The following is a 21,543-nucleotide window of genomic DNA, read 5'->3' on the forward strand; positions in this document are numbered from 1 at the left end:
GTGTTACAACAGAAATGATTTCATTTTTAATATTTTATTATATTTTCAGTGATGAAATGTCAGTTACTTGGTTCCAGCTGTCATTAACCTATTTTTTCTTACTTAGTTATTTTTGCTTACTTGTCTTAGGACAAAGGATGAAATTTAGCTATTGTAGTAATTCCTGCATAGTTACACTGACATGAATTACAGTAATGTTGATTAATGTTCTTCTATGTTGCATTGTGTTTCTATGTTGCATTGTGTTTCTGTGTTTGTAATGATGTAAAGCACTTTGAAATGCCTTGCTGCTGAAATGTGCTATACAAATAAAATTTGATTGATTGATTGATTAATGTGCTTATAAAAAAATAAATGTAATTATTACTTTAATCATGGATAATGATATATATTTAGATATTTGTAGTCATATTAAATGGTCATTTAGCTCAAATAACCTGTATAAGTATCTGCCCCTGGAACATGCATGGCAACTACTGCCTTAAAACTCTAGACTTGAGCTGAACAACTCTTGCCTTCAGTGCTTCTGATGTTGGATGAGGACCTTTGTGTACTCCTACAGTAATTTTGGTAGGTTGGACTCTACAGGGAAAGCTCACCACTTTCTTTATTTGTGGACAATGGCTCTCACTGTGATTCATTGAAATTCTAAAACCTGGAAAGGGTTTTGTGGCATAGGTTTATAGAAACAATTAAGGAAAATCTGAAACATAAATAATTTAACACTATTTAATGCATAATTTAAGTTTCTCATTTCCTTATTTAGGTGCTTTTGTTGACTGATCCCAAAAGCATTAGATAATAAATAGATGCAAAAACATTTTCTGTTTCTAGCTTTCATTTTTCACCGACAACTTAAAGAAGTAAAAAAAAACACCCAAAGAACACGGTGTTATTTACTGTTTTCAATAATATTTTTCATCTCTACATTTGTGATGCAGTAATTTACAATCTTCCCGTTGCTCAGTCAAAGACCATAATAATAACATTGGTTGTACTCAGCTGGCAGTTAAGCTTGTGTTAAGTTATTGGAACAACCATTAAATTTCACATTTTCTTTTTCATGATTTTCCCTTTTTTTAACCTTTTAACTTTTACATTTTATTAAAACTAAGACAGAAAGGAAAACAGTCTGTAAGAATTGCATTCAAAATACCAAATCGCAAGAGACCATTAATCGTGCAGATGTACCCTCTGTATGTGTCTAAATGGGTGATATCATTGTGTTTTCCCAAGTTTTGACAAGACATGGCTACTATTTCCATTCAGAACGAAGGAATGTTTGTGATACTGTTAAATACAGACATGATTTGTTTTGCCTCGATGAAGTAAAAAATAAACCTATATAAAGAAGAGGAAACTCTCTTGGGGACTTTTTGAGCCCTCCTCCTTGCAGCATAATAATTGTTATGCACAACTCTCTAGAGCTGCAACCGTGTCGGCGTCCTGTATTTAAGTTGTGACTTCACTATGTTTCCTAAGCTCAAGCCAGAAAACCCATCATGTAGTCATGTTTTTACTGTCAGATGTTTAACTTATATTCAGTCCCATTTCTCTCTTGAGAGCTTTTCTGACGTTCTCCTTGTTACCCTGTGTGGAAACAAAAAGAACTAGCCTTATAGGTTATTTATTTGCAAGATGTTGCATGGTGTATTTGTAATCAATGCTCGGTTAGGTATTAACATGGCAAAAGATGCATCCTCTTCCTTTGTCATTTCAACTTTTAAACTGCAAATTAGTAATCTACCTTGAATAATCTAGGTTAAAAAGCTTGAAAAATAAAACAACTAAAACGCTACATTAAAATGCAGGACACAGAATGGCCAAATTGTCCCACAGACATGCGTGTATTTACTAGCTCTATTTTGACAGGGGATTAGGCTTCCTGAATGTACGAACTGATTTAAACACATAATCCATGTTACCCCTCATGTGCCATGCAACAAAACAACAGTAGGAAAACAAGCAAGCCTTGTGGGTCCCTCAATCAGAGTCAAGGGCCATTTCGACCAGACCCAGATGTGGCTCCTGTGATGCTGATTGTGTTTGTATTGTTTACTAATGCAGCTTGGAGCGGATTCTTCACTTTCAGGCTTATTTTTTCCTTCTCCTTCCATCAGATCTAAAGACTCTCATTTTGAACTGAAAACAAAAGAATATTTTGGCTCAGGATTATAGTCTTTGCTGGGTTTGCATGATTTCTGCCATCAGTGCTGATGTTTATGTGAGTTTGTTTGTTTATCCAGTACAGCAAAAATTTCAGAGAGGTAGTTGACTGACTCCCTTGTCATTTTCTTCCAGAACAATGGGGAAGTAACTCAATGATCGCTTACAAAATACGTCTGGATTTCCGCAGAATAAAACCCCTTTCAATCTCCTTTATAAGTCCTGATTCAAGGACTAGAAAGGTCAATGATGTTGCTGCTGCCTTTTTTTGAGACACTTTAGAGGCATTTTATTTTTTTTAATTGTTACAAAATACACAGTAGAAACTGCCTTTCAAAAACATTCCTAACACTTAAACTTTTTCACACTTATCAAGTTACAAATACTTAGCTGTGTTTCATTGGGATTTTATGTGCTATATGAAAGAAGAAAAGATCAAATAAAATCAGAAAAGTGTAATGCATATTTGCAGTCGGTCTCCCTGTTTCTTACACCCCAAAACAGTAGGTTCAACTGATAACCTTCACAAGCCTCAAATTTACTGAATAGAGCCCATCAGTGTACAATTTAATTTCATTATTGACCATTTGCAACTATGTCATTTAGTCACTCGAGGCACCGTGACGGACATCGGAAGTAAGCGATGGGAGTATTGAACAGAGCAACTGAAATTATTTTTCCAAGGCGTTTTTGCCAATATATTCATGGCTTCTACTTGTTTGAGTCAAGCTAATTTGACTATGAATGTAACATACCTGGCTGTGGCTCATAGACAGTCGTTTTTACAAAAGTTGTAAATGGTTAGCTTGAAAACCGACACATAAAAGCAGTATCAGGCTGTCAGATGTCTGTTAATTGACAGGCTTTACAGGAGTGCATATGTTGTTTTGACGCTTATCGTGACAGAGTGGACAGAGTTCTGAAGAGCGTGACTTCATGTGCAAAGGATCAGTAAATACAACTGTTCCCTGAGGGCCTCAGTATTTTTTAGAGAACACTGGTGAACATTGGGTTAGGCTTAACACAATTTCCAAAGCTTATAACATCTTACAAAGCACTGTTCAGTTCATCACTGGAAAAAAGAAAACATGTGCGACACCTGCAAAGACATGGTTATCCAACTAAACAGGGACTAAACAAAGGAGTCAGGAGGTCCATGGTAAAATCCTGGAAGAAATGCAGAGATCCGGGGCGTGCTGTGGTGGCGCAGCGGGTTAGCACGCCCCACGTTTGGAGGCCTTAGTCCTCGACGCGGACGTCGCGGGTTCGACTCCCGGTCCCGACGACCTTTGCCGCATGTCTTCCCCCCTCTCCTCACCCTCCTTCCTGTCTGCCTACTGTGGAAAAAATAAAAATACGAGCAACTAGCGCCGCAAAAACTCTTCGGAGAAAAAAAAAAAAAAAAAAAAGAAATGCAGAGATCCAGAGTTCAGGTTTGATTATCTGTTGACAGAACCACATTTTTATTCAGCTATTAATCATGTACTGAATAGACCTGGATTTATAGAAGGGTGTCCTAAAGAAAGCCATGGTTGAGCTAAAGTCATGTAAAAATCAGGAAAAGTGGAACCTCTTGGCCTACATGCAAAATTTCCCATGGTGAAACATTGAGGGGACACTACTATGCAGGAAAGAGTGATGGAAGTAGTACAAAGTTAATGTGAAGTTGCCCAGAGATAAATATGTATTATAGCTGAAACTGTGGTAAAAGTTTTTCATACAACAAAACAGCAACCCTATACTGCCAGAGCTGCATAAGAAAAGTTTAGCTCGAAACACATTTATGTATCAGACTAGCCCAGTAAAAGTCCCAAAGTAAATCCAGCTGAAAACGTGAAATAATGTGTTGTGACAATGTTATGCTCTCTATTCAACTAACAGAGTTAAGCTACTTTTCAAAGAGGAATGGGTACAAATTTAGGGCTTCATTATGCAAATCTTGTTGATCTACATCAACAAGATTTGTAGATCTTGCAATAAAATAAATTAAAGTCTGTGATTGTAACGTGACAGACTGAAGCAATTCAATAGGTATGAATAACTTTGCATTGTACTTTGCGTCTTTCAAAACTGCCCTGCCATTCTTTGGTGTTTTTCTCTCATTATGGTTGGTCACTAGAGCAGAAAGCAAATTCAAACTCGGAAAATGAATCCACATTAGCATATATGACAACAATCCTCCTCACCTAATGTCAAGGGCCAGTGGAGTCATGTAGGAGGCAATGTGTGTGTGGCAAAAATGTGGTCTATCTGTTGTCAGTCCTGTGATTCATGCATGTGTGAGTAAGTGATTAGGTTGTATGTCAGACACCGGGACTTGTCTGTCTGTGTGAGTAATCACTATTTTTGAAGTGTGTTTCCCCTGAGGCAGGTGCAGACACAAGCAGGCTTTTGATCATCAGTTCTTGTCATGTGTGGCTTATTGTGCATGTCTGTGTCTCAGACAGACAACTCAGTATAAAGAAGATAAAACATGCTGGATTATGTTTAAAGGAGTACATAGCCATCTTTAAGCCAATCTTAAACATGGCTTTAATTAAATATCATATGAAACACTGAACAAATTACACTAGTTGATTTCTTTATCTTTGTGTGGAACACATTTGTTTCCATGTCAACAGGCAGAGTAAGGGGTAGATTGAAAGCTTGTGCTCTAGGCATCTTGGTAGGTCCTCTCATACTTTCAGTAAAAACTCCGAGACAGGTCGGCACTGCCAGAGAACATGTAGAGTAATTAAGCAAATTTATCATGCAGTTTGGGCATGTCTTACTTTCTTTTAAAAAACAAAAGAAAAGAAACTCTTGGGATGATTTTGTATTGTAAAAGCTAAAGGTCGAGGTTTTCTGTGCAAAAGTGCAAATTGCTTAATCTGTGCTCATAGGTCAATGCCCCAATTACTGATAGAAATCTCACAAAAGCTTCATGTGGTTCTGGTGTCCTGTTTATCTGTGACACCGTCCTGGAGGGGGATAAAATCAGAGTTACGGCTCCCAGTGGCTTCATGTGTGTCCTGATGGTAGATGGTACACAGGGTGCCTGTCTTAGAGTGTTTATTCCTGTCTCTCTCCTGGAAAAAAGTATTGGCTAAACTTTTGCTGCAACTAACATTATGTGCTCTCTCTGGCCTATAAACCTGAAAACTGGCTCAGAGCTTGTCTGTTCAGCTGTATTTCACTCCTAGATGAAGTCACAAAAGGAGCAATTACTTCCATTAACTCTTTGCATTTTCTCAAACATAGTTCTAGATCAGATGTTATGAATTGGACCAATACAAGTAAACTCTATACATAGTTCCCACAGGTCTGAACCGGAAGTGATTCACACCATCTTAGTAGCCAAGCGCACGTGCAATGCATAGCGAACCCATGGCTTTGAGACCAACAAAAACAAAATATGTGGACACTCTTGAACAGTGTACAAGAGAAAGATATCTGAACAAGATTGCTACTGTCAATCCATTGAAAGGGAGAAAGACAATATGTCAGATGATGTGGACAAGCTCCCACTACAACATAGGTCACTAGGTTAACTACCTAGTGAACACGCAGAGTGTATACACCATGGAGGAGCTTCACAGTCTGAAGTCCATGGACAATCAATGTTTAAACAGACATGCAAAGAACGTACAAACTCTTCGTGTGATGTTCTGGTGACGAGCCTTCTTTATCAGGTTGTTGGTCCCCTTAGGTCCCCAGCTTTGATACCACTTTTTGGTACATTTAGAAGGGTGCCAAATCCTGCTACAAAATAAAATCAATATCTTAAAGCTTACCAGCAAAACAAAGCATCAAGCTCTCTAAAATCTCCTGTTAGATACCTGGTAGTGTTAAAAACACAATCCACCAACACCAGCAGATGTCATGGCAGCCCCAATCATCACTGAATGTGGAAACACTGGATTTCAAGTAACATGGCTGTGCCCCTCCACTCTTTCTCCAGACTCTGTGATCTTTTAAAATAAAATGCAAACTACCTTAATCTGAAAAGAGAACTTTGGACCACACAATAGACCATCTCTTTTTCTCAGTAAGGTTCTGCAGTGGCTTGACACAATGAATGCTACATTTGTAGACCATGCTTGGGATTCCCATGTGTCTAGCAGCTTTTGGTGCACCTCAACCAGAATGGACTTTGACTGACAATCCTCTCAAGACTGCAGGTGTCACTGTTCCTGGTGCATCTTTTCCTATCACACATTCTCTTTTCACGCTTGGATACAACACACTAAAAAACTTTATTTTCCAAAAGTGACCTTATGTAACTTCCTCTCCTTGTGGAGAGTGTCAGTGATAGTCTTCTGGACATCTGTCCATGATTCCTCATGATTGTGTAGCCTACTGACCCAGACAAAGACGCCAGGTAAAGCCTCAGGAAACCTTTCTAGGTGTTTTACGTTAATTGGCTGATTAGGGTGTGACAGAATGAGTTTCTAAAATGTAACTTTTTTACAATAATGTACTTGAATATAATATTCAGCATTGACTAAATTTGAGATTTTGATAATCTGTAAGCCATAATCATCAACATTTTATGAAATAAAGGGTCAAAATTTGTCATACTATATGTAACAAATAAATCATTTTTGACATCTTCATATCTAATTTCCCTCACATCATTAACAATCAGGCTACATTCCCATCTTTTTCTAGTTTTTCTGTCCGCAGATTTCTGCTATTATCCAAATTACTTCATAATTACAAGCAAGTTTGATAACTATGTTTTATTGTCCAGATGTTTTCAATGGGGAAACAATTTCAAAATAGTTTTTGCTAGAACTTGTGTTTACAGACTGCTTACACATCCTGTGAAGCTCTACAGCACATGTGTCAAACTCCAGTCCTCAAGGGCCGCTGTCCTGCAACTTTTAGATGTGCCTCTGCTGCACCACACCTGAATAGAATAATTAGGTCATTAGCAAGGCTGTGGAGAACTGATCTACACAAGGAGGAGGTAATTAAGCCATTTCCTTCCAGCGTTTCGTACCTGTGGCACATCTAAAAACTGCAGGACAGCGGCCCTTGAGGACTGGAGTTTGACACCCCTGCTCTACAGGGTCAGGACGTCTTCACCTTGGGCTGCCATTAAAATGTTATTATTTAAGGACAGAGATGGAAACTGCAACATCATTAGTTTGGATTAAGAAATTTTTGTTCCCAAGCTTTATTTCTCACATGTTTGGATCAAAGCTCTCTCTGTCTGTCTTTATGTCCCTAGATAAGGACAAAACTAACAATGCTTTAAGTCTGCCTTTTATTAAGACAGGAAAGCGGTTTTTACAAACACATCTCTCTGTGTACTAGTGCATGTTGACTGTGTTTCTCGTTGTTTGACATTTCTGTGCTGCATACCAGCATGGTGGTGAGAGGACAGATGAATGTGTGTTTATCTGATGTCCACGGAGCCAAACCTGCGCACACAATCTCAATGTTGTGTGAAAGCAGCTCTGAATACAATTTGTGATCAACTGATATTCTGATTTAATTAAGTTTAAACATGCTTTAGATCCTATAACTCTCAGGCAATTACTTCCCAGTGATTTGTTTCCAGGATATCAAGAGATGGCGGTGACAGAAGTGCACACTCAACTTTGCCATTAAAATCCCAAACAGTGCTCCTATTGATCTGAGCAGATAGATTCTTCTGATATTCCTGGAGCTTTGAGTTTGCAAACAGATGCACAAAGCAGAGCCGACTCCAGATAATCTGTCAACACTACTTTCTGTTTATACATAACAATCCTTGGCGGTCTGTGGAAAAGCAAAGCAACAATTAAAACAAAGTCAATAAAAACTGTCATCCAGCTATGTCACCAAATGGTGGCCTGCTGTATCTTATTTCATCACTGTCATATATTCATACACTTGACCTTTTCACATCTTTCTACATTTTAACCAAAAGCTGAGCCAGTCTGAATAGTGACAGTTTCTTCACACCTCTTAATTACATATTACTTTGTGTTGGTCTATCACATACAAGCAAGTAAAATACATGAAAGTTTGTTATTGTAATGTGACAGAATGCGAAAAAGCACAAGTTGTGTTGATGCTTTTCCAAGGTAACTTTTGAGGTTCTAAGTCACAAAGTATGGATGCCTTGTTTTAAAATGCTCTTTTATGTTTCCTAAAAAGAACAACAAAAGTTTAGTGATATGAAAACTTTTCATAGTTGTTTGGACACAACAGATTTTAAATTTCAGTGTTCCCCTTAAATTGTACCCACAACCACTTTCATGAGACATTTCCAGAAGATGCTTAAGTAACAGATTATTGCAGATTTTATACACATATTGCACTGTTTGATATTTCACAATGCCCTGCACTTTTCGTAAATAAAAGTTAAAGAATTTGTTTGTATGTAAAAAAAAAAAAACTAGGATTGTGTATTACTCAAACAGCTTTTTTGTAATACTAATAGTTGTTGAAGTGATGATAGCCCTGCATTTCTGTGCAATAATTTAAATATGCTAGAATCATTAAACAGTACAAAGATATGTCATCAATGTATAGAATTATTCTGTGTTGTTCTGCAGGTGTCAGAACAACACAGATTCTCCAAACATCTAGACTTCTCCCATCTTCACAAATTCTTTCTTGTTCTTTAAGTAACTTTTTCATCAAATTTATTGGCTGAGTAAGCAAGTCTCAAGTGAAAGAAATGATTCAGAAATGCACACAGTTTGACACACAGGAGCGATATTATTGTGGCATTAATAGATAGGGAAAGATATCCAAGAAAGCAGTCAGAAAGCATCAGTCTTTTTCCTGCCATAACCATTTCTGGAGCTGTTTTAGATTTAGTGTTTTGGTTAATTGGCCTCTTAAGCTATGACCTCATAGTACTTTGGGAAAAACAAGCAGATGACGATGATGGCACTTTGATGAGGCAGAAAAATTTTGGTTTTGGCTGCAGGTGATGCTAATGCATGTTAGGCACCCATACAAGGCTGTTAAAAACAATGGTCTGAATCTGACTTGGTTGAAGGCAGCATGTTAAAAAAAAACTACCCTTTTGTACTGACGTGCTTCAGCGAGGGAGCAACAATTTATGAAACATGTCTACCATTGCAAAGCTGTTGTTATCGTTTGTTTTGTTTTTGACCTTGTTTTATGAATGTGTCTTTATGATATAAAATTTAATGTAACCACATTTTCCAGAAAAAATGTTGTCATTTGACAAAATGCCTCAATTTCAACATAGCTGGCACAAACACCATGGTAAATGAAGCATTTACAGGCATTTAAATCCATGTAATAAGACTTAATGTATCTCAGAAGAGCTATCAATAACATGCTATCCTAGTCCACTGTGTATTGCAAGGCTGTCAGAGAGAATCGATCTTTTTTTCAGACTTGAATATGAGATTTACTTCTCAGGTCATTTTAGAACACCAAAGTTGTGCTGCTTTGAATAAATTTTTTCAGCAATACACACATTCAGTCTGACTGTTGTTAGACTTAATGTGAAACCCAGAAATGCAGCTTAATTGTTCTTATAGAAGCATACACAAAATCCTTTAATTGCAGGTTAATTATGCAATTAGACACACCTCAGAGGAGTTCAGGTATTCCAAATACCCCTTTATCCTCATTAATGCAGGTCTTTAAACTGTAAACATCTACCAGTAAAATGAAGTAGCCCCTGACACACAGCAATCTGTGGTTTTGCTTGAAGATTTTTTTAAATACGTTTTTGAGGGACATCAACATTGTTCGAAATATACATATCATATATTTCAATTCAGAAATACTTGAATTGATCTGAAAGGAAATTTTAATTCTCTGGAGAAATCTTTCTTTGGACAAGGAAAGGAAGGTAAAGATCTACGACCTGCAGTGTCGGGAAAATTCCTGCTAATAAAGGTTGATGCTGCTTGTTTACGAGTGCAAATTCCACCAAGGAAGGTAACAGTTCCCGCTGTGGCTCAGACATGACTGAATAGGAGGTCTGGACAGCTTATTAAGTGCTTACCTTTGAGTGTATCACTTTTTCCAACAGGCCTACCACAGACACCCACCCTCACTTTAATAAAAGTAAGCAAACCTTCCACCAAGGTAACAATGAGCAGTCTAAATGTGAAGGATTCCAGACATTATACTGGAAGAGTACAACCAACGCACTCAAGAAAATGGTAGTGAGATTTCATAAAATAGACCAACACAAGATAACGTGGAACAAAAAAAATTATACATGATTTTCAAAAGAAAAATAAAATAAAATTGTACAAATAAAAGTCTGAAAGCTGTGGTGTACATTTGTATTACTGTGAAAGCCCTATACAATCTTCAGGAGGCGAAGAGTTACTCTGGAGGAGCTGCAGAGATTTACAACTCAGGTGTAAAATCTATGGACATGACAACTGTTAGTTGTGCACTTTGCAAATTTGGCCTGTATGAAAGCGTGGAAAGTCACACTTCCCTTCTAATCCTTGTCATGTTTAGAAAGTTGTAACTAATATGCATCAAACAAAAGGAGAGCTGAAAACAGCTTAATAGCATTATTTATTTACCTACACATGCATAGAAAAAATAAATACAACTTCTCTCAAATATACACTAGCTTATTAACCACAGGAATTCAACATTACAGTTAATTAATTAATTAATTTAATCAAAGTACACCATGAATATGGGTGTATGTATTTCTTCTTAAGTAGGAGTGCACTGTTTGCAGTTTTCTGGCCGAGATCTTTAAAAAAAACCCTGACCTGCCGATTCCCATTTTGGCCAGTACCAATTTTTTGTCTCAAATGTTGCTAAATATACCAAGAAAGTCAATGCACCTTACCAAGCTCCGCCCACAACCGACCCACATGACCGCAAGTCTCACAAGCAAAGCCTTCGCGGCGCGTTGTTTCTATGTAAACATGACTCGATTAGTGCATCATTTCTACCGGATTTCCACAATATATCAGCTACTACAATGGACAGAGGAACTAACAAGTTCATGTCATCATCTGGGAGGAGGTTACTGGTTTCTCAGTCACAAGCTGGTTGCAAACCTGAGGCCAGCAGGTTTCAGTCAGTTATGGTAGATCTGAAATTTGGTTTGATGACGTCAATATGAGAAGCTACAGACTGATAGGAGGAACCAAAGAGCTCTGTAAAGGTAAAGGCAAATCTTCTGAAGCTGGGATATAATTAATTTAATTTCACATAATTACCGCGGTAGAAGCCATTTGTTTGTTAAAATTTTATGGAATATATTTGTTCTATTTGACGTTTGTTGTGAATGACATTAACTCACAAACGAACGAGGTAATTAGTCCAACGTTTAGAAACTACAGCTGCTATAATGCGCCACAGCAAAGGTAAACAAAGGTAAAATAACCCCAACAGGTGATCAACTCAAAACCACTCTTACCTTTTTACTCTCTCTCTCTTTGTAGCTTAAGCACACCTGTTACCGTGGCAACCGCCTGCTCCCCGCAAGACCAGCAAAGATTATGTTAAAAACATAACATTCAGTCCGTTACGATATCAAGTTTCCAGGCTTGATATTTATTTCTCGATTATTAATCAGCGCTTCCCTGAACACAGCGATGGTTGATTGACTAGCTGTACTTGGTGCTAGAGTGGCTAACACGAGTAGCAGTTTAGTCCAAAGCCTTTTCTGCTAAAATAAAATCTTTAGTGTATGTCAGATACAGTACACATTGCATATTGATCGGTTTAGCTAACGTAAGACTGTGCAGCAGACAGGCTTCAAGGTGTAGAAGTTGTATCAGTGCTGCCATTATGCTATACTTAGCTAACGGAAAGCGTGTGTTTGTGAGGTAGCCGCGTTACTACGCAGAATGGTCATCAGCCAATGAAAAGCGGCCCCTGTGTTGGCAACAGTGGGGTGACTATTGTTAACTGCAAACGTGCAGACATGACCTGGTGGGCCGGTCTATCATTCAAACCTCTCTCACAGCAGAGCAGAAGAGAACAGTGGGTGATTTTTAAAATCTTTGCCGAGGTACATAAGATCAGTTTCACATATAAGAATCGGCCGATCACCAATCTCCCAAAATTCAGGAAATTGGTGCAGATACATCAGCTGGCCAATAAATGTATCTTATATGACACATACATAGGATGTAATGTAAACAGCACTGTCAGAGATGCAATAAGTTTATAGCAGGTGTGTGAATGATTTAATCATCAGACTGTTGATAGAGGAATCCACATGACTAGCAGAAATAGAAGGCCCCAAAACCAAATTTTGCTTAGGGCCCCATGGAGGCTTGGAGCTGCCCAGCCAGCAGTGTTCGTCTGGCAGGCGACCAGAGGTAGTGAAGCTACGTTATTAAGCATCAGCTGCTATTTCTGGGGTGTGGTGGCAGCACTAGTTGTCCTCAGCAATCTTGGGGAACCTGTAACTACAAGGTTCCTTCTGCAGAGTTCTGAATAAAACCAGGAACAAGGTTTATTTCTTCGGGCTAATATAACACAGATCTCTGTATTTTGGATTCCAAGGCTCCTCAACATGGAACAGCCTTCCCATGAAACCCCTTTCTCTGCCAGCAGAGAAAGGGGTTTTTGGGTAGTGTGCTGTGTCCAGAGTAATGGGTGAAAGAGAAAGTCCTTCCCCAAGGCATGGTGTTTTAAGGTTCTCTGTAACTTCAGCGTTTCTTCCTTGAATCTCCTCCTCTTCCTGTTGCTGGGCCAACATTAATGTTAAATCAATAGTTATCATACCAGTTCTCCTGTATTCAGTCCTTCATGGTTCAAAGTCTGGCTACAACCCAAAAAACAGTCAATGGAGTAAACTGCTTTACCGGAACAGGGAGAACACACAAAAGAACTAAAGGACGACCCTGGAATTATAATAGTCCTACTTGCAGCTTGCAGGAATCTATGAATGGGACACAGCAAACCGAAAGAAAAAGATTCTCTGGTCAGGTGAGATTAGCAAAACATTTTCTAAACCTTGTTTCTCACATTACTCACACCTCTCCCAGAGTGAAATGGCCATACTTTGGAGGATTTTTCCTTTAGAAAGGACAGGCTAGCTGGAAATAATGATGGGAAGATGGATGGAGCTAAAGAAGGCAAGTAAAAGCCAACATATACTTCTTCCATCAGACTTTTTCCTGACACACAGGCTCTGACTTGATGGTTCCTCTATGGACCACCAGACTCGCAAGATCAAGTATTCACGTGAGAATATGAACCGGAAGTCCTGCCAGCATAAACACAAGCTGGTCCGGCACTAAACTCAAAGCTAGTTGAACAAGTTCAAACAAGATCACCCTTTCACTCTTTCATTTTAATTCAGTATGTCTCAGCTCCTATAAGTGGACTACTTTTTTTGCAAGTAAAAGATTTTAATTTTTATTTATACCCAAAGTTGGCGAGTTTTACTTTGCTACTGTGTCTCACTCATAACATCCCCTGTCAAATTGCTACATAGTTCCATCGAAGTTGAGTACTTGAGCAAACAGTTCAAAATCTAGATGTTTAAAGCCGGTAAAAATATGGCACAAATAACTTGAAGCTGTAATTGCAGTGAAAGGTGTTTCTGCTAAGTATTGACTCAATGGAGTTCAATACAAATGTACACCAGATGTTTATTTGTAAAACATTTTAAAACCCATGTATTATTTTACTATTCTACTTTGCGCTAGTCTATCACATACAATCCCAATAAAGTCTAGTTAAGTTTGTGGTTGTAACATCACAAAATATAAAGCAGTCCTCGGGATATAAGTATTTTGCAAGTTACTATAGCTATTTGTTTGAGAGTGTAAATTTGTGACTCAGATTTTCCCTTTTCCCTTAACAACTGATACGAAGGAATGTGTTCAGAGGCACACTTCATCTATCTGGCTGCTCTCTGTGTTTTACAGGGAGATTCAGTTAGTATCCCTTTTCCTCTTTTGGACCTCAGATTTCCATGGAGCCACAGCATTGATATTGTATTATATTGCTTATTTGTTGAGGCCATGTGTATACATTCAGGGCAGCACAAGTTTCCTGTTAACATTGGAGGCTGAACTTGTTTCCAAAAATTACAACTTCACAGGCCAGTTCCAAGGTCCAGACCACTAGCTTGTCTAAATACCTGCCAGCAGTAACTTTGTCTATTCCAGATCTCGGCATAAATGTCAGCCAAACAATGAGGGAACTTCTGCATTAAATCAGAATGGGGCTAATAGGACCTAAATGTTCATACCATTTGATGCAAAATGCACCAAACATGCCAACTGGAAACATTGCAAATCAATTTCTGAGTTAGAACAACGTGAAAAATGCATGCACGTTTTCTGTGAGTCATCAAGGGGCTTAAATCAGGTGAACAATTTTCAGAAAGAAACATATGTTACAAATCTGGCCTGCATTTTCCACTGGAGAGTTTACCTTTGCTGATTGAGGCAGTCAAACATAAGCATTTACTATATGTTTGGTCTGCATCGCTGTGTTGCTGCTCACAGGGAAAAAGTGAAATCTTTTTTTTTTTTTCTTGGATCTTCGCAGAGCTGCTCTGATTGTGCACACAAAGCTTCTCAGAAATTGGGAGAGGTAAACAGAGGCCAGGAAGTGCTGCGACCTGTCAAACAGTTCGATGTATGATTGAAGACAATCATGAGCTCAAACATAAACATCCCTGCAGGCCTTCACAGGCACTCAGCCCCCACAAGCTGGACTGACTGAGGAGCAGAAGGGGTGGCTTTATAATTTGCCCATACCACTGGAGGTAATGTGAAGTTTCTGTTTAGAGATGAGCTTATGGTGAGGTTTTTTGCAACTATTCTTCTCTACTACGAAAATTGCATTTTTGTTCCCAATGGAGGTTTGACTCCACATAAGAGGCAGAAATTTGGTGAAATCAAGTTGGTTTCTTAATGCTCCAGGTGTTGGATGCAGCTCAGATTTCTGTCTCTATGCACCTTGGTAGCAGGTTATATTTTACAAGGAATCTTTAGATCCCTAAAATGGGTTTCTACAAATATCAGTTTTTGCAAAATTAGACGCAAAGTGAAACTGTTTAAGTCCTCAGAGGTTGCCTAACCCTAACCTGTATATATTCACTCCTGAATATATACAGTTTTAGAGACCAACTAACCAAACATGTATTTTTGGAGTACCTAGAGAGAAACCATTCGTACACGGGGAAAATATGGAAAATTCACGTAGAAGGACCCCAGTCTTGAATTTGAACCCATTCTTGGTGCAAGGCAACAGTACTAACAACTTTGCCACAGTGCAGCCCACAAAGGTACTGAAACTAAATATTTCATAATCTTACACAAATTTTGCGTCAAAAAACTTTTTCACCTATCCATAATTAATATATTATCTAAAAAAATACGTATCTTGAGGGTTTACATACAGGTCACCAGAATATTTTTTTTACTCTATCTTCTATGGGTGAGGCCAGTCACCCTTCTGAAATACGTTCATTTCAGGAAGCTGATATTTCAGATCTGTCTTTTGGTTTGATCTCCTGACCAGAGATAAGGGTCAGAACATTGGCAAACCAGTAAACAAAGCTCAGCTCTTTTTTCACCATGAAAGACCAGCGTAGCGTCTATATTACTGCAGACGAGGCCCAGATCCATCTATTTAACTCCTGCTCCATCCTGTCGTGTCTTTTGAACAAAGCACCTACATACTTGAACTCACTTTGATGTGGATGTTTTAGGTACATCTAATTTTAGAAAATATCTTAATGTAATTACCCTTCAGTTGTGTACAATCTACACATTTACAGTTAAATTCAATGCACAGGATACCACTAGTAATATTAATTTAATATGATCAATATTAAAGTAGGGATACTGAGCAATAGTTTGGCTTTTGCTTGAAAATAAGAATAAAGAAGCTTTTAATCCTTTTACCTCATTTCTGCTGTTAAGTGCAGTGGAGGTCCTGTAGTAATGTGGGCTTGATATCCCAGGCCTGACTGACAACCCAGACAGGAATATGGAGGGTGTCTCTGAAACTCTGAAGAACACAGGAGGTTCAAAATAAGTCAGTTTATGAAAAGGTCAAGTTTGTTTTCCTGAATTCCTTTTTATTCCAGAAATATCTCAGAGAGAGTAAAAAACAAGACAATAAAAATACAATATAAGTGGGTGTGGATAGTTGAGTATGGCTTGAATTGCAAAATCAGTTTGAGAAAATTGCTTTACAAATATAGTGAACGTCTGATCTGCCTGAATAAAGAAAACAGCATGTAAATTAAATGAATACCACATAAATCTGACAAGGAGTTGATACCTTACAACAGTGGATAAGTGTTTCTGAGCTTGAAAGTAGTAGTTGTCACTTGTATAGTTTGATCTTGTGCTTATGTTTGATAGAGATTTCCTCAGTACCTTCAACACATTTTGTTCTTCAGAGATGACGAAAAATAGTCAAGCTCTCCATCAGTCCATGTCCTACAGAACATACACACTTATGCTTGCAGACTTGCAGGAGGGCTGGTGCCTATTTTCAGCAATCATTGGGCAAGAATATGCCAGAAAATCCCAGGGAAACACAGACATAGGACAAACAAGCATGCATACAAGCACTATCACTCTTATGTTTTTTGACTGTAGGAGGAAGATGCGGTACCCAGAGAGAACCCATGCATGCTAACTTCATGATGAAAGACTAGGCTAGTATTTCAACCAAAGAAAGAAAGCAACAGAAGAAAATTTGAATTTATTTGGCAGGTGTTTCCTGTAATATTATTTTGAAGTTGCTCAGTATTTTTCCTTTAAACCAATGTGAAGGTTTTGCATAGACCAGCCAGAGAGACGTTAAAGAAATTTCAAAATGTAGTCTTAATTTATTACAAAAAAATCCAAAATTAATTCAAAAATGATCAATTGGGCCCAAACTCAGGTCAACATAACAAAGTGCAACTCAGGTAGTAACACAACAAACTCAAGCACAAACTGACCTAACAAACAAGGCATGAGGGGAACTTAAATAGTGGCTGATCAGACCATTAACACACACCTAAACAAATACTGGTAAGCATATTACTAAATCTGTAAATTAAATAAATATTAGAATTGAGCTAACTTTCAAAAAGAAGAAACATTAAATAAATGGTCAAATTAAACTAAAGACCAAATTTCCCCTTGCCCTGGTGAACAAATGGAACGGCCCGCTGAGGAAGTTTGACAGCCATGTATGGACATCAATCAGCTGGAGCTCATCTCTATGATTTTCAGCAACAGGTCCAGAGGAAACTGGTAACTCAAAAGAAAGAAATTAATTTGTTGCATTTAACAAAGTATACAAATAACCGACACATAAAGTTAACTAAATGGGTGCACAGCAAATAGTTAACAAAAGAGTCAGACTAATGAAAACAATTTTAAAGATAAAAATCTAAACTACTCACTAATCAATATGTAAAGTAATATTAAGGAAGAACAGAAAACCATTACCAATTCTATCTCTGTGTGACAGTAGGGACAGCTGTCACACCATGAAAAGCACAAAACAAGAGCATACATGTATGCACATAGATGACTATATTTAATGTGGTATGGTGGTGCATTTCTTAGCATAAGTATTGCTTGATAAAAACACTGTGCTTCTTTCTATAAATAAAATATACAAGCTCACACTTTTGGCACAAATGATCTCTCACTCTTTTTTTCCTTCATTGTGTTGTTGTTGGGATGAGGGAGAGACAGGAAAAGGGAGAGAGGACATTCTTACTTAATTGGGATCTTGAGCGCATTTGTTTTCAATAAAAAAATGTGTGCTTTGTTTGCATTCTCTTGCTCACTTTTTTCAGCTTTCAACCTCTCTGTTTCTTTTTCTCTTCATGTCTGGCTTGAGATGACTGACAGCAGACTGATCACCATCCACCAGCACTCTGAATGAGCTCACTGGCAAACACCAGTACTTATAGAATTTATCAAAGAAAGAATTAATCAAAATATGGATTTTGAATAGTGTTGATGCAGCAGCATAGGAGGACGCGAGTACAATTTGAAAATTAATCCTGTGAAGCACGTTTTTATGTATTGCTCCATTAAGCATGACAGTGAACAAGATAAAAAAAAATCAGAATCAGTTTTTGAAGTTGACATATTGTGTTGCCACATTTCTGCTTTGAACTATAATCCACCTGCAAATCATAAATAGGAGAATGAACTCAGCAAGGGTTTTTTTTCTCGCTTCTCCTCGTGGCAGCTAGCCAGTGGACCAGCCTTGTAGGGTGTGAAGGGCCCCGCCAGAGGTCAAAGAGGGTGATAGGCAGATGAAGTCATTCCTGGATCAATGCCCGACCAACTAATGCTCGTGCTTTCTAATGAAGCACGTCATCTCCCTCCTCCATGCGGCCATGGAAGAGCGCTGGATACCAATCAACAGTCATATTCAAGGAAACTTTCAAAATCTTTGGAGATTCATATTCAGAAATCTGGTTGCAGTTGCAAATACATCGGGTTTTCCTACTAATCTTAGCAGAAAAGTACAAAAATTTGTGTTTGGGTTGTCGTTTTTCTTGAGCTAACACTGCTTCTTGGCAACAAGTCTAATGCAGTTGGAAATCCAATTTATTTGCCACTGAATGGTGCTACATTTGTAAGGAAAACTCATTTGTGGGTAAAGCAGCAGTGCTGAGTATGTGGGTTGTGCCCATAAAAAACTTGCTAAATTCTCTCAGCCGGTGCCAAACATTTTTGGTGAAGGCAGTGTGGGGTGGTATCTCCCTCAGAGGAAAAGCAAAGCCTGTCCTCATTTAAGATGATCTCTGTGTAGGGATTGAAACTCTATCCTCCAAGCTATCAGTGCTCACTTCCACAAAGCGAGGTTTATCAGTGACGACCAGTGCCGACGCAACGCCCACAAGGATAAAGCACTGCACTAAGGGAACCAAGAGTATGGGGAGGGCACCAAAAAAATCAGGGTGGTGAAAAACCATAGTTATAAGAATCATAATAACAATATACTTAAATTAAAACTGTGTAACGCATGCCATGATACATAAGCAGTACAAAGCTAGCGTACCCAAGAAAAAGATGAATTGAGGGCACCCGACTGGCTAGCTCTGGCCCTGAAGACTACATCTAAAATTTGGGAGTGGACAGTTCAGGAGGACTGCCTGCCTCAACCCCACTTTCGATGTGACAGCACACATTAAAGATGATGTGATGTTCTGTCCTGAGCCAGAACAGATCACTGGACTAGAGTCATGGATTGCTCACTGCCAAGTCTTGGAACATTGGCTGAAACCTTGCTATTGCAGGCTGATAAATATATAATAATAGAATATTTTACAAGTAGAGAATCCAACACCACCGATGTGTTTGGCAGTTTGTTCCCTCCAAAATATTATTGAAATAAATCTATCTGTTTAGGTGAATTACTATTAGATAAATATTATTTAGTTTACATTGTTTTTGTTCAGTTGTATGTTAAGAGTTTTTGTAGAAAAGTAACTGTCTGCTTGTGTTTTTTAGGGTGCTGAAGGAGGGGCTCACCCAGGCACAGTTCATGCAATGTGACAATACAATTAATGTGTAATATTTGATACTGACTTTTTGTGCTGTATGTTCAGCCAGCTATGATATCAATTAATGGCACAAGATAATAAGGAACCTTAGGCAATAAGATTTCTTATTGCCTAAGGTTGGATGAAATTTTAAGAGGATGAGATTTTAAGAGGTCTAATTGTTAATCAATTTGTGTTTTTTTTTTCCTGGCTCAAGTAATTTATAATAGCCCTTAACTGTTAATGGAAAAAAAAAAAAAACACGAAAAATCCTTGTGTTTGGTCAAGGGTGTGTTGGCATCATATGTGCACACAGTGTTTCATTAGTTCACACAGATGCTCGCAATATAATCTCCCAGAGAAATTTTACAGGCATATCTTTACTGCCTTTACACTACAGAGCTCAAAGAAGAGAACCATTTTCCACAATGACCCACGGCACTTTTATTGAGCCCTATGGCGTTGTACTGTCAGGAAAACAACATGTATACGTCTAGCCCACAGATATGGTCCAGGAGTTATGACTCTTGTTTCCAGTAATGTCTTACCCCACAAAGTCAAACTTCAGTTCATTGTTATTTGGGGGCATTGCAGCATAGCTTAGTTTTTGTTGTAAAGCATTGTCCCACTCATGTGTGGGACTATTAAAATATTTTTGTACAGTATTCATTTTTATAAAGACACTAATAGGCTTAAAGAAATAAATAGAGAACTGCTTTAGCCAGCTCCTTTTAAATTTTGATGTAGTTTATGTCAATATTCTCACCAACCTGACCTCGAAATCCAATACAGCAGTCTTATAAATAAGAAAACTTTGATAGCTTCAATAAAAAACTGCATTTTTATCTGTCTTATTAGAAATAGTATTTTTCGAGCAGTACATTAAAAACTCCAATGGGTGAATCTTATCTTTAGTGTTTGCAAAACAAAAATGCGTAGGAAGTCATGGTTAAGCTTAATTTTCAGACCCACATTCAAACCCCAGATGAGAAATTGTTCTTAGAAGTGAGTGGTTGAGGGAAGTCCACATGACTCCAGAGATGAGTGGCTTGAATGTGGTATATGATGTGCTATGGCTTGTAATTAGCAGGTGGCTATTTTTTCCCAGACTTTATACCTGGAGAGCAAAGTAGAGCAGGCAAGCAGATTTTCAGCTAGAGATAGGTGCTGCAAGGGATGATTTTGAAAGCAGGTAAAATACAAGGAGGAAGTGTCTCTATGTATCTGAAGACTCAGGAGACAGGTACATTAATGGAGGGAAACTTAGGAAGCAGAAAGGACTTGTAAGAGAAGTTTTGCATAAGTAAATAAAAAAAAGACTCACCCACTTTGATCAATCATTAAAAGATGATTACTTGACAGTCCCTTATTTTCACAGCTGCTTAATCAGAAGGAAATTTCCAGAATTTTTTTGGGAGAAATTTATACATTTCTGGATTTAAGTGCAACACACACCTGTAGTTTCAGCAGCATCTCAAAATGTTCCTATTTTTTTCTATGAAACCACTCACACCGGCAGCAGGTCAACACTGTAAGGAGTGGCGTCTGGTGGTCCTGTTCAAATCTACTCTGTTTATGCAAATGCCACTGGATTCCAGTCCCTGCAGCTATTCTTCTGTGCTACTCTGGTAGTTCTCCTTCTATTGTTGTATTGTAGCAGCAAATTCTGGTGAGGAAAAAAAAAATCAAAATGGGAAAGATTAATTATTGAGTTTATCACACAATTTGTAACATCAATGGCACTGCCACAAAATTATAGATGTCACTCTAAAGTTGATGAAAAGGGAAGAAGAAAAATAGAAGAGCTGTAGGCTAATAAGGACTAGCTGTGCAATATATGTGATATATGAGTAATTAATTATATTACTCATATACTGTATCTGCTCTATGATATAAGTTGGCAAGACATCAGTTTTTTTTTCTTTGAAATGTCCCAACAATATGTA

Source organism: Xiphophorus hellerii, chromosome 12 (assembly GCF_003331165.1).
Source record: "Xiphophorus hellerii strain 12219 chromosome 12, Xiphophorus_hellerii-4.1, whole genome shotgun sequence".
In the NCBI taxonomy this organism is placed as follows: Eukaryota; Metazoa; Chordata; class Actinopteri; order Cyprinodontiformes; family Poeciliidae; genus Xiphophorus; species Xiphophorus hellerii.